This window comes from Phascolarctos cinereus, unplaced genomic scaffold (assembly GCF_003287225.1).
Source record: "Phascolarctos cinereus isolate Bilbo 61053 unplaced genomic scaffold, phaCin_HiC Scaffold_3;HRSCAF=262, whole genome shotgun sequence".
In the NCBI taxonomy this organism is placed as follows: Eukaryota; Metazoa; Chordata; class Mammalia; order Diprotodontia; family Phascolarctidae; genus Phascolarctos; species Phascolarctos cinereus.
In genome coordinates this window covers 110,394,089-110,407,758 of record NW_027555736.1, presented here as the reverse complement: position 1 = coordinate 110,407,758, position 13,670 = coordinate 110,394,089, and the positions used below count along the sequence as shown (strand labels likewise).

Genomic DNA, 13,670 nt, shown 5'->3' with positions numbered 1-13,670 from the left:
CAAAGGAGTCCATGATGCAAAAAAGGTTTAAACAATAAAAGATTTAAATATTTTAAATCTTTTCCAATCCTAAAATTCTCTGATAAGTCAGTCAACAAACATTTATTAGGCACCAACTATGTGGTAGGCACATTGCCAAGCGATGGAGATATAAAAAAGACAGAAGACAGTCCCTGCCCCCAAGGAGCTCAAGGTCTAGTAGGGAAGACAAAATGAAAACAACTATTCACGAACAAGATATATAAGTGAAAACTGAGAATAATCAAAGAGAGAAAACATTAAGATTAAGAGGATCAGAAAAGGAGATGGAGATGAAGGAGAGAATTCCAGGCACAGGAGACAGCCAGGAAAAACTCATGGAGCCAGGAGATGGAATACCTTACAGGAGGAACAGCAAAGCCAGTGTCATTGGATCAAACACTATTAGGGGTAAGAGAATGGGAGAGAATTAAGGTCTAAGACTAAAACTGCAAGAGGAGCCAGGCTATGAAGGTACATGAACACCAAATGGAGGATTTTATATCAGATCCTGTAGGTGATGAGGAGCCATTGGACTTGATTAAATAAGGTGGTGACACCATCAGACTTTGCTTTAATTAGATCAATATTTGATGCCATGCCTCTCCTCTGTTGATTATCTCCACTTTAGCCTGTATATCACCTCATTTTCTTGTGCTTTGCTTTACTGCACTTCACAGATACTGCAGTTTTGTTTTGTTTTTTTTAACAAACTAAAGGTTTGTGGCAACCCCGCATCGAACAAGTTTATCAGTGCCATTTTCCACCAGCATGTGCTTACATAGTATCACATTTTGGTAATTCTCATGATATTTCAAACTTTTTCATTATTATTATATCTGTTATGGTGACATGTGACCAATAACCTTTGATGTTACTATTGTAACTGTTTCGGGGTATCACAAAGTATGGCCATATAAGATGTGAACTTAATAAATGTGCGTGCTCTGATTTCTCCACCTACTGGCCATCCCTGTCTATCTCCCTCTCCTAGGGCCTCCCTTTTCCCTGAGACATAACAATATTGATATCAGACCAATTAATAACCTTTCGATGGTCTCTAAGTATTCAAGTGAAAAGAGTCAATCCATGAGACAAACTCCATTGTTTTCTTATTTTAAGAAACTGTCACAGTCACCCCAACCTTCAGCACCACCAGCCTGATCAGTCAGCCCCCATCAACACTGAGGAAAGACTCTCCACAAGCAAAAAGATTACAATTTGCTGACGATGATGGTCAGCATTTTTTTCAGTAATAAAGTATTTTTAAATTAAGGTAGGTACATTTTTTCAGACATACTACTATTACACATTTAGACTACAGTATAATGTAAACATAACTTGCATATGCACTGAGAACCAAAATATTCATGTGATTCACTTTATTGCAATGGTCTGGAACTGAACCTGAAACATCTTGTAGGTATGCCTGTATCTTGTTTGTACAAAGATGTTTATGCATGTTGTCTCCCCCATTAGACTGTGAGCACCTTGAGAGTTGGGGCTGTTTTGGGCCTTTGAGCACAATACCTGGCACACAGATACTTATAAATGTTTACTTACTGATTCAAGCGGAGAGACCTGAGACAGAAGCCCAACCAAAAGGCTACTGCCATAGTCTAGGTGTGACGTGATGAGGGCAGGCATGCGCCACAGTGGTAGTAGCTAGGTACTAGTAGAGAGAAGTGGCACATAGTAGAGATGTTACAACGATAAAATCAACAGATTGGGGGGTGGGGGGAGGAGTAGGTAAGACAGAGAGTGAGGACAACATTTAGGTTGTGATCCAGGGGAATGGTAGGACAGTGGTGTCTGACAGTAATAGGGAAGTTCAGAAGACATGAGAAGGAGGGCATGGAAGAAAAGACTTCTATTCTGGACATGTTAAAGCTTAAGATGTCTATAGGACATCCAGTTCCAGAAGTCCAATAAATAGAGAGTTTGAGATGTGAGTCTAGAGGTCAGGAAGGAGGTTAGGGTGAATACAATTTGTACACTTGAAAATCATCAGCATAGGGATGAAAATTAAATCCCCTGAAGCTGAGATCACCAAGTAAAATGGTATAAAAGGAGAAGAGAAGAGGTCCCAGGACAGGGGCCCTCGGACACCTGGATCCAGCAAAGGAAACTGGGAAGGGTCCCTTAGACAAGTAGGAGGAGAATCAGGATACAGTATCATCACAGAAACCTACATAGAATCAGAGCACAGAGTTACTGTTGCCAAAATGAATTAACTGCCTAGCTGTCAACTTTCTACTAATATGCCTTTGCAGACTTAGCTAGGTTGGTCCTTCAATTATGGTCTATGGCCTAAATCACATTCCAGAACCAAAGACTTCAAAAATTTGCATCAACTCAATCTTATAGAGCCTTGTATACAAAAGTCCCTAAATAAATGTTTTTGTTGAATTTATTTTAATAAAGTCCAGTGCCCTTCTATAGAGTATATAGTAACTAGCACTAATTACACTACCAAACCCTTGGCAAATGTACCCACCAACCATTACTTCACATCCACTGGAGATTTGGCTCCCAACAAGGACCAAAAAAAAGAGAGACACCCTGCCCCAACAAAAACACCTCCACAAAACCAAAATTCCCTATGTTTCTAGAACTGGATAGCCCCCTTATATTCTAACTCAGTCACTGACCCAACCTCTGTAAGCTCAAAATACCTCATCTCAGCACTGACCTGCACCTGCCCAGTCCAATCCCAGCTAGAAGTCAATGACCCTTAACCTACACTAGGCTCCTAGAAAGAGTTCATGCTAAAATTCCCTAAATATCTGCTGTCCTGCTACAAACATCATGTTCCATTCCCCCAATCTATGTATATTGCACATTGTCACCTTAGGGAGGTGATAAGACAACCCAAATAATTAGAGCAGTCAAAAATCCCACTGAAGATGGACACCCTACCAAGAGTTGGATCCTAAGAGTTAGGTGAGGAAGAAAGTCCACAAGAGACAGGATAGAATGCTGGTCATTTATCTTACCTCTTCTAATCCAAGACGCTGCCTGAGCTTGTAGTTATGACCATATATGGCCCACATTTTATAGACATAGCCCTTCACCATCACCTCAAACCTAAAGGATTGTTAGAAAAATCCAGCTATGGTGACACACTATGGAATGTGCTTAAGTGGACTGATTACAAGGATCAGGAAACAGTTCTCCGAGCCCACAAGAGCCCCAAATGGAAGTGAATGCAAACTGGGACAAAATCAAAACCCCCACTGCCCAAGGACCATGACCTTCGGGCCTGGCCCTAAGGAGGCTGGGTCTGGTTCCCTTCCCTAGGTGGTTGGTGGAGGTTTCAGTTTTTTGTCCAGAATTCTGGTGCCCCCTCTGGCCTACCCAAGAATTGTTCCAATCCCCAGAAGCAGCCCCAGAAACGGCCAAATCTGTGTGTGAAGAGTAGCTAGCCTTCCTTAGTTGCGATGACCTCTGTCAGGTCAGGCTGGGTCTGCAGCCAATACTCCAAACTGAAAGACTCCCCCCCCCCAACCCCGACAGACCGTAGGTCAGACGGACAGACAGGCCGACAGACAGACGTGCACCGCCCCCGTCCTCCCTCCCTCCCACCACTCACTTCCCGACTCCTGGGCCCACCCGGATCTGGGCAGCACTGGCATCTGGAACCAGGATGTGATTTACCTGACACAGCTTTGCCTTTCCCGAAGTCGCCCTAAGAGCAGTCTGTCTGTCAGTCTATCCCCCGTCTGGCAGAAGAGCCCCCGGAGGAGGCGACTTCCTCCCAGCCCCGAAGGCCTGTGCACCCCTCGGGCCCCCCCGATGCCCGCCTGCCCCGGATGCACGCTGCCCGGCTGGGGCCCCCGGGGTCCATGTGGGCAGGGTCGGTCTGTGGGCGCTCCGTACCACCCTCGGGGCGCCCACAGAGGTGCAGTGCGGGGCTAGGGGATGGGCTAGCCGGCGGGCATGCCCCCAGCGGCGGCGCGCGAGCTCGGGGGCAGCGCGAGGCCGCCGCCGGACGGGGGACGGCTCGGTGGGGCCCGGCGGGGAAGACGGACGAGCGGGATCGATGCTCCTGGCGGGGCGGGCCGCAGAGCAGCGCCGCGCCTCGGCGGGCTCCCCGGCGGGGCCGGACCGGGGGCGGCGGTGGCATGCTCCTCTCCCCCTCCCCGCGCCCGGCCCCCAGGCCCCGGGCCACTTACCCTGGAGGCGGCGGCGGCGACTGCGGCGGCGTCAGGCCCGGGATCGGCCGCTCACTAAGTCCCCAGCGCCGGCAGCGGGAGCCACAACATGGCGACGGCGGTGGCGGGCGGGGCTGCGGCTCCGGGGGCGGAGCGGGGGCGGGAGCCGGACGGGCGGCGGGCCCTGGCTGGGGCGGCCCGGCGGGGAGGGACGTCGAGCGGGAGGAGGGGAGAGGAAGGGCAGCAGGGAGGCAGGCCGGCGGGCGGGCGGGCCGCCCACTCCCGACCGGGGCTCCCGGCCGCCCGGCGTCTGCTCGGCCCCCCAGGGGCCGCCCCCGGCCTGGGCCCCGGCCTCCCCATGCCGCGGCCCGGCCCGGCCCGGCCCTGCCCGCTGGGGCCCGGCCGCGCCGCGCTACACCGCGCCGTGCCCTGTTCCACTCAGCCCCGGCCCCGGCCCGCAGCCGCAGCCGCCGCCGGGGACGCTGGGGAGCCAGGCCCGGCTGCGCACACTCCGACGGCCGCGCGCGCTCCTCCCGGGCCGCGAGCCAGCCCCCCGCCCCTCCGGACACGGACCCAGGCACTCGCGCACACGCGCACACACGCACACGCGCGCTCCCCCCGGGACCCTGCCGGGACGCGGCCAGCGCGCTTCCCCTTAGGAGCCTGATACCCCCTTCCTGTGTTCCCCGATTTCTCCCCTCTGGGAACTGGGGTCATTTTTGGAGGAGGGCCTGGAAGTGGCCCTAATGGGCTAATCCTAGCAAACTGCTTGGTGGAGGTCACAGCTGGGGCTGACAGAATCCAATCCCTCACTTGACAGCTGGGGAAACTGAGGCCCACGTTAGTGACAACCATCAGGACTAGAACCCGTGTCTGCCAGCCTCTATGCAGTAATGCTTCTAGGAGAAAAACTTTTTTCATTCATGTACCAAGAAAATATAAAGCATCTTGAAGGGATGAACTCTGGAAAGATACAAAACTAAATTAGGCTAGGTTTCTATCTTCCGGAGGCAGTCAACCCGGGGTGGGGGCGAATAAACTATGCTTAAGTAAATTGAATACACTTTAAAACTAGCACGCGTAAGAGGGCAAACACGCACATTAAAACAACCATGCATAAAAGTGCCTAAGGGGCATGCTTCTATTCTCCAAAAGCAGACCAGCCCGCTAGGTCCTAGCGCCCACTAGTTCCTCTCATTTCTTGGGGTCAGCCCACAGTTAGAGCTCTTCCACCCGTCTCCAAGTTGAGCACCCCTCCCCCTTTCAGAAGGTTGTCGCAGTCTGGGTGTGGCTCTAGAAAGCAAAAGCTATTCAGTCTAATTACGGTGTTTAACTATTAGGACAAAAGGGCCACCATACTTGGAATCTTACCTATTTGTAGTACTTTGCGGTGGTAAGGGCCCCCTCTCCTTCACCTCCAGCTGAATATATCTTTGAGAACCTGTTCTGCCTTATAGACAAATGTTTATTGAGTAGGGACTATTTTCTAGGGACTGGACACAAAGTAAATAACTTATCGTACCTGCCTTCAAGGAGATTACAATCCGTTTGGCAAACCAGGATGTAGGTAAAATAATAAATAAGAAAATCAGGTACCATGCAACACATGCCAAATAAGCACACAGTAAATTCCATAGGAATTCAGGGGAAGGACAGAGCACTGCAATCCTGAGTAATTAAATAAGGCTTCGTGAAGAAGATAAGACCTAAACTGGGCCTAGGAAAATGGGATTTATGAGAGAGCAGCAGGAAAGGACATTCCAAGTAGGACAATCACAAAGGTAAAGAAAGATATGGAAGTAAGAATGTTCGTGGCGTGTTTGAAAGACTAGTCAAAATGTCAAACACTTTTAACTGCCAGCTGTGTGCTTGGGGCTCCTAGTGGGAGCCTAGAGATTAGATTGGAAGGTAAGAGAAAAAACCTAGGAAGAAGCATTTGAGGAATGCAAAGGGAACAATAAGGATAAAAACCTAAGGACTGCCCTGCAGCCTAGGGAAATCTGTAAAAGCTACTAACAAAAGGTGCTTACCTGGGTTTTGAATCACTCCACCTCTTCCCCTCCCCCAAGGAGTCGGTAAATAAAGTTCCTTAAATAAAAGGAGAGCCTTAAAGCCAAGTTTGTGTTTAGACCAGTAGATAGAATAGTGGCTAGAGCACAGGATTTGGAGTAAGAAAGACCTCAATTTTAATCCTATTAACTAGCTTTGTGACCCTGAGCAAGTCACTTGGTAGCTCTCAGCCTCAGGTACCTCCTCCATAAAATCAGAACGCTAATAGTAGCAGCTCACTGGGCGGTAGTAAGGAGGTAGTAGGATCTGATGTGTAAAACAATTTGCAAAACTTAAAATGGGGTAACAAGCAAGAAGTGGATTGTTGTGTCGGTTTAGTTCGGTTTTGTGTTTGTTTTGCTTTGCTTTGTATCCCCAACTCTTAGCACAGTGCCTGTAACACAGTAATTGTTTAATAAATGCTAGTTGAGTGACAAATTATTAGCTATTATTCCTGATCCTGGGACAGGGCTATACTCAGCAGTTCATCCCTTCATCCCCTTCCCTCAACCCCAGCCATCCACATTACTGAGGTGGTTAGTGCCAGCAGCCCTTCCTACCCCTATCGACAGCACTAGGAACCATTGATAAGTTTCCAGCAAAAACAAAGCCCTGATCTCAGCAATATTTTGGCAACTAAAGTTAACCAAGGTAAGAGTCTATAAATGGAGCTTGAGGTGATTGTGGGACTTTCAAGTGGAGATGAGACCCAGAGGTCAAATAATTTACCTGGGGTCAAATGTGTGACTCACCTTGATAGGGAATGTGACCTCTGGCTGCAGGTTAAAAGTCTTTTCATATGAATGAACAAAAAAAGATAATGAATCAAGGAAGACAAAAAAAAATTCAATAACTCAGTACAGTAATGGCACCAAGAAAATTTTCTTGACTGTAATGGTGAGATTATATCTTTAAGGCATTATTTAACCTCAGTGAACTTGGATGGGGGGGAAAAACCACATCTTTTTTACAAACCTCTAGCTGAAAGATGCATTTCCTTCCATTATGAAAGTAGGCAACAAACATTATTCTGAGAATTAGAATGTGAGCTCCTTGAGGGCAGGGACCATGTTTTTGCCTTTCTTTGTGTCCCCAGCACTTGGGGAGAGGGGGAGATGAGTAAGAGAGACAGGTCTGAGAAGGGATAAGCATTTATGTAGTGCCTAGAGTGTGCCAGGCACTATGCTAAGCACTTTATTGCTATGATCCCCATTTTACAGTTGGGGAAACTGAAGCAGACAGGTTAAATGATTTGCCCAGGGGCAGCTAGGTGGCACAGTGGATAGAGCACCGGCCTGAAGTCAGGAGAACCTGAGTTCAAATTGGCCTCAGACCAAACACTTGACACTAGCTGTGTGACCCTGGGCAAGTCTCTTAACCTCAATTCCCTAAAAAATTTAAAAATAAATAAATGACTTGCCCAGGGTCACAAAGCTAGGACATGTCTGGATTTGAACACACGAAACTTACTGATTTCAGGCCCAGTGCTCAATCCACTGGACTACCTAGTTGCCTCTGATTGATATGTGCTTAGCATATAGTAAGCACTTAATAAATGCTTACTGACTGACTAAGAAGAGGGTCCATAGTTTCTACCAAAAGTTTTTTGTTTTGGTTTGTTTTATGGGTTTTTTTTTAACCAAAAGTCAAAAGTTGCCAAGACACCAAAAAATGTCAAGAATCCCTGTTTTAAGGTCTCTTTCACTATGCAACCAACATCATTAGTTGCATACATCCAGAAGTGCCTGGATGACATCCCTCCACCCCCACTCCCACCCCCCAGGTCTGTGGGGGAAGGGCCTGTCCGGTCCCCTTTTCACTACCACAGATGCATTCCCAAGTGGTTGAAGCTCAGCTCAGAGAAGGGGCAGATCAATATCCTGAAGGATTCCCATGGTATGGCAAAAGTTTGCTTGGTTAGTCAGTCAATAAGCATTTATTAAGTGTCTACTATGTGTTAGGTATGAGCAGCTAGGTAGCAAAGTAGATATGAGTGCTGGGCCTGGAGTCAGGAAGACTCATTTTCCTGAGTTTAAATTTGGGCTCAAACACTTAATAGTTGTGTGACCCTGAGCAAGTCACGTAACCCTGTTTGCCTCAGTTTCCTTATCTGTAAAAATGAGCTGGAGAAGGAAATGGCAAACCACTCTAGTATCTTTGCCAAGAAGACACCAACAAGAAAAGGTGGCCACAATTGAACAACAACACTGAGCTAAGTAAACACTGGGAGATTCAGGGCAAAAGAGAGTGTCTGCTCACAAGGGGCTCACAGTTTAATAGGGCCACAACAAGCAAATGAGTATGTACAAACAAGATTATACAGGATAGACTGCAGATAATCAACACAAGGAAGTCACTAGCATTAAAGAGGATCAAGAAAGGCTTCCCATAGAAAGTGAGATTTTTAGTTGGGACTTGAAGGAAGCCAGAAAATGCCAAGAGATGGGGGACAGTTAGGTGGCGAAGTGGATAGAGCTCCGGCCTTGGAGTCAGGAGGACCTGAATTCAAATCCAATTTCAGTCACTTGACACTTACTGTGTGACTCTGGGCAAGTCACTTAACCCCCATTGCCTCATTAAAAAAAAAAAAGCCAAGAGATGGAGATGAGGAGGGAGAAAGTCCCAAGCATGGAAACAGCCAGTAAAAATGCCCAGAGCTAGGCAACTGAGTGTCTTGTTCCGGATACAGTGTCACTGGATGGAAAAGTATGTAACAGTTTAGATATAAAAAGATTGGAAAGAGGAGAGCAGGTTATAAAGGGCTTTGCATGCCTAAACAGAATTTATATTTTGAGAGAAATGAAAAGGGAATGGATTCTAAATTCCAAGGCAGCTAGGTGGTGCAGTGGACAGAGCACCTGCCCTGAAGTCAGGAAGACCTGAGTTCAAATTCAACCTCAGACCATGTCACTTACTAGCTGTGTGACTTTGGGCAAGTCACTTAACCCCAATTACCTAAAAAGAAAAAAAAAGAAATACTAAACTCCATCAGATTCAGAATGAGAGGCTAATTTATTGGTTAGCTTGGTACTGAAAAAGACCAAGAGCCTGCTCTAGCCCAATTAGAAGTACAAATAATCCACAGTCTTCTGCCCTGGCTGCACAAATTTTGACTAACAGCAAATAATAAAATAGTACTTCCTTTTATTCTAAATTTACCTGGTTGAAGCTACAAAGGGTGTCCCCGAATTCCAGCATTTAATGAATGAATTTTTTCACTTTAATTATAATGTTCAGGATTCAAGGGATTCATTATACTAAAGAGGTCAGTGTTCTTTCTATTATACTGCCAAATATAATCCTATATTGTATGAATAATATGATATTATACTTTATTATTGCATATATCATATGTTATAATGTTATATTAAAGCATATTATATAACTGCCTCAAATTCTAGATTTTACATAAGACTTTATGCTTTTTTTCTTTCTAGTTACATAGAACACTAGAGAGATCATCTAGTTCAGTTCTCTTATTTTACAGGTGAGGAAACTGAGGCCCAGAGAAGTGGGTGACTTTCTCAAGAAGATACAGCTCATCAGTTGTGGTTCAAAATGCCCATTTAACTGATTCCCAAAGCTCTATGGTTGTTTAATACAGTCAACCCTCAATAACTATTACTAATGAAAGGGACATTTTTTTCTCATAATTTACCTATCAATCTCACATATAATGATAATAGTTAATATTTATATAGCACTTACTGTGTTCTAGGAACTGTGTTAAGTTGGTCCTCACAACAACCCTGGGAGTTAGGTGCTATTATTATCCATATTTTACAGATAAGGAAACTGAGGCAAACAGGGTTAAGTGACTTACCCAGGGTCTGAAGTGTCTGAGACTGGATTTGAACTCACTTTTTCTGATCCCAGGACAAATGCTCTATCCACTGTGTCACCTAGCTGCTGAAACTTTTCTTATCCATCGATATTCATTATTTTATAATGGGCAACTTCAAAATAGCCTATACTAAGTTGAAAGTGTATTACCCTAACCCTCTCAAGAATCCAAAATGATTCCCCAAGGACTGACATTCAAGGCTCTCTACAACCTGGATCTTACCTTACCTTACCTTACCTTAGCTATCTAAACTTATTTTCTACTACTCCCCAGTATTTTTTCTCTTGACTCCTCTATATGGAGTGCTTATTCTGTAACTTTCTTCCTTTCTGGCTATCTAAGCCTTACCTGTCTTTCAATCTATAAGGAAGCCCCACCTCCACCTCAATATAACCTTTCCCAATATTTCCCAGCCAGTACTAATTGATTCAACAACTTTATTCAGCATCTACTCCCTGTGAAGCAGCATGCAAATAAAAGGGGAGTGGGGAATTCAGGCAGTGGAGGCGCTGGTAAATGTTTAACCGAACAGCTGACCCATGTCCTAAGAGTCCAGAGCCAGCGCAGTTTCCATTCTACCATACATGCCACACATTTTTTAAAAAACGTACTACCTTTTCTTCCGACAAAACTAATTATAAACAATGTAAAACAAACATTCCAAAGCCCCAAAACAAATAAGCACAATCTTTAAAAAAAAAAGTGGTTGCCATTGTATCCTATTTATTATTGATTAAAAGTCACAGAGATTATACACATTAATTTTTGTAAAAGTAGTACCAATGTTGTCCCTTGGATTTATTATTCCTTTTGCTGCTGTTCGATATTAACTTCTTTTGACATAGTTTAAGTGAGTGTTATACCATAAGGTTTGGCATTTCATTACAGTGAGGCCAATAAAGTACATACCTAGCATCCCGGTCTCAGAGGTTTGAATATGGAAGCAACCTTGGAGTCTTATGGTCCAATGGTCACCAACGAGGGAGGCGGTAGAATATATCCAGAAGCGCCTGGATTGACACCGCCCCCGGGGGTCCGAAATCAACCAATGAGAGGGTAGGAAGATAATTCAAATCCCAGCCTCCCCATACCTCCTAGAAGATACTGAGCTAGGCCCACACAACCACACCGTACTCTTAAATAATTTCCCATCCCCCCCCTCCAACCACAGACATTCCTGGGTTTTGGGGGCGTGGGCGCGTTAAGGCTGTTATAATCTGCTGTAGAGGCTGTGTCAAGGACCCTTTTGGCAGTCTGGTGAAGCCTATGGGCCCCTTCTCAGAAAAAAGTTCTTTAAATGCATAAAATAAATAAGTAGGCTTACAAATAAAACTAATTGTGTTTAAGTTGTTTATTTGTATGTATATATACATATACATGCATACATATTTTTTAAACAGAATAAGAACCTTTCAAATTTCAGTCCCAAGTCCCATTTTCTGCAAATATCCTTTCCCATGCCCCTTAATGCTGGTGCCGTTCCTCTGCAGGTCAACTCTAATTTATCCTGTATCTTTTGTTTGTGCATAGGTGTTTTCATGCTGTCTCCCCTGTTTGACTGTGAACTTCTTGAGAGCAGAGACCTTCTTTCGTCTTTCTTGGTATCCCTAATGTTTAACACATACTAGGCACAAATCTAATAAATATTAGTTGACTCACCGGTGATCTTACATACCTGCAACAGCAGGCAAAATTCCCCTGGTCCCTCCTCCCTCTCGCAGTTAGTTCCCATACTTTGCCCCCATGCTGGCACCTTGTGGCTGCAGCAGGTACCCCTCATCAGAAGACTGTTCCCTTCTGAGAGTGTTGCTGGTGAGGGAGCTCCCTATTTCACTCTTTATGGCCAGGATAAGTCATAAATTATCTTTCCCATTTCATTATCTTTAAACCCCCAAAGACACCCCTCTTCCGAACTTCCATATGTCTTTTGAGGGCACTATCATCCTTACAATCACACAGCCTTTTAGTTATTCAGGACTTCTTTCTCCCTCACCTCACATATCCAATCAATGGCCATTTAGCTGTTCCTTCTCTTCAATATCTTAGTTTAGTCCTTCATCACCTCTCCGTGGACCACTGCAATAGATGCTTAATTGATTTCCTTATGTCAAGTCTCACCTCTCCAACCCATCCACAGAAGCCAAAGTAATTTTCCTAAAGGACAAATCTAATCACGTCATTCCCCTAGTAAACTCCAGTGGCTCTTGAATCAAATGTTATTTCATCTTTATCTTATCCTTTCATAATGTCCATTTTTGTGTTTTATAATGTACATATTTAGTAGTTCTTTAGCTCGTATATGTGATTTATAAGTGATAAATATACACATATGGGGGGTGCTCAATTTTTTTTTTACCAATAGCAGGGTCAATGTAAAAAGTTAGGAGAGCACTACTTTAGTCCCACCCTCTCCCCAATTTACAAGTGAGGAACTGAGATCCAGAGAAGGGATATAACACTTCATATTTTTACAAGGCTTGAAGGCTTGCAAAGTGTTGTATTATAGATACATAAGAATAAATTATACATATTTATTATTCATTATTATTGATACATTATATAAATATGCATAAAATACATCTCACTTGAGCCTCACCACAACCCTGTGAGGTACACGCTCATTTTACCATAATAATTACATAATCATTTATTCTATATTCAATCCTATATAAATATTATGTTATATATAATTATATAATGTAATTATTATATTATCATAATAATGATCCCTGTTTTACAGATAAGGAAACATTGAGAAAAGTTAAGGGACTTGTCCAGAGTCACACATCTAGTATTTCTTTGAGAAGCAAGATTGAGAACCAGGTCTTCCTGCTTCCCAGATCTAGGGGATTCCAAGTACCGCCCTCTGTCCACTGCGCAGCCACTCTCCACACAGAGCTTGTTCTGGTAGGTCCATAAAGCTGGAGAGGCTGTGGCTACTGACCGGGTATAGATGCAACCTCCAAATAGAGTTTAGGGAGAAGCTCGTCACCAGCTTGGCCGCAGGGAATGAACTTTTGGCCACAGTTACCCCTAGGAGACCTTAAGCGATCTTAGTCTGCATTGGCGCAGACGACAACTTCCACTCCTTGGAAATGATTGACGCCTGTGAGAGAGGCTTGCACCGCCCACTTGCGCGGGAAAGGAAGCTAAGCCGAGTGTAAAGTTCGGTAAAGCGCCCTCCAGACCAAGTTTAGCTAGCCTCAGTACTTCATCTGAGCTTTTGTGTCCGTATAGTCTCTCTCCACAAGTAGACTTCAGTCGCAGAGCGCAGGAAACCACCCTTTATATCCATCCTCCACCCCCACCCCGCCACCCCAAAGCCCGTGGGTGCTAGCTTTAACCAGTTACCGCCAGGGTTAGCTTGACCCAACACCCGGGAGGTAAGGGGCAAAGAATGTGTGGCCCCAGGCTGGGCGGGGAACGTCCCACCCCTCAGCCAATCCAAGAAGAGCCGAGGCAAGAATGAGTCCTCCTCATTGGCGGAGCCATAGGAGGCGGGCAGACTTCCCGGCACCCAACTTTTCCCAGTTCGCTGTCTAGCTGTGGAAGGTGGGGTTGTGTGTTTGGGGCCAGGGTGGGCGTGGCCTGCGTAGGGCTAGGTC

At 45.4% G+C, this 13,670-nt stretch overlaps 1 protein-coding gene across 2 annotated transcripts in view; it reads right to left on the bottom strand.

Annotated features, from left to right (window-relative positions):
• Positions 1 to 4,461, bottom strand: part of ZNF592 (zinc finger protein 592) — a 57,884-nt gene extending 53,423 nt beyond the window's left edge. For both annotated transcript variants that reach the window (XM_020966497.2, XM_020966506.2), the window contains exon 1: positions 4,194 to 4,461. The gene's annotated coding sequence lies outside the window, so the exon portion shown is untranslated. The remainder of the gene's footprint in view (positions 1 to 4,193) is intronic.
• Positions 4,462 to 13,670: the final 9,209 nt, after the last annotated feature.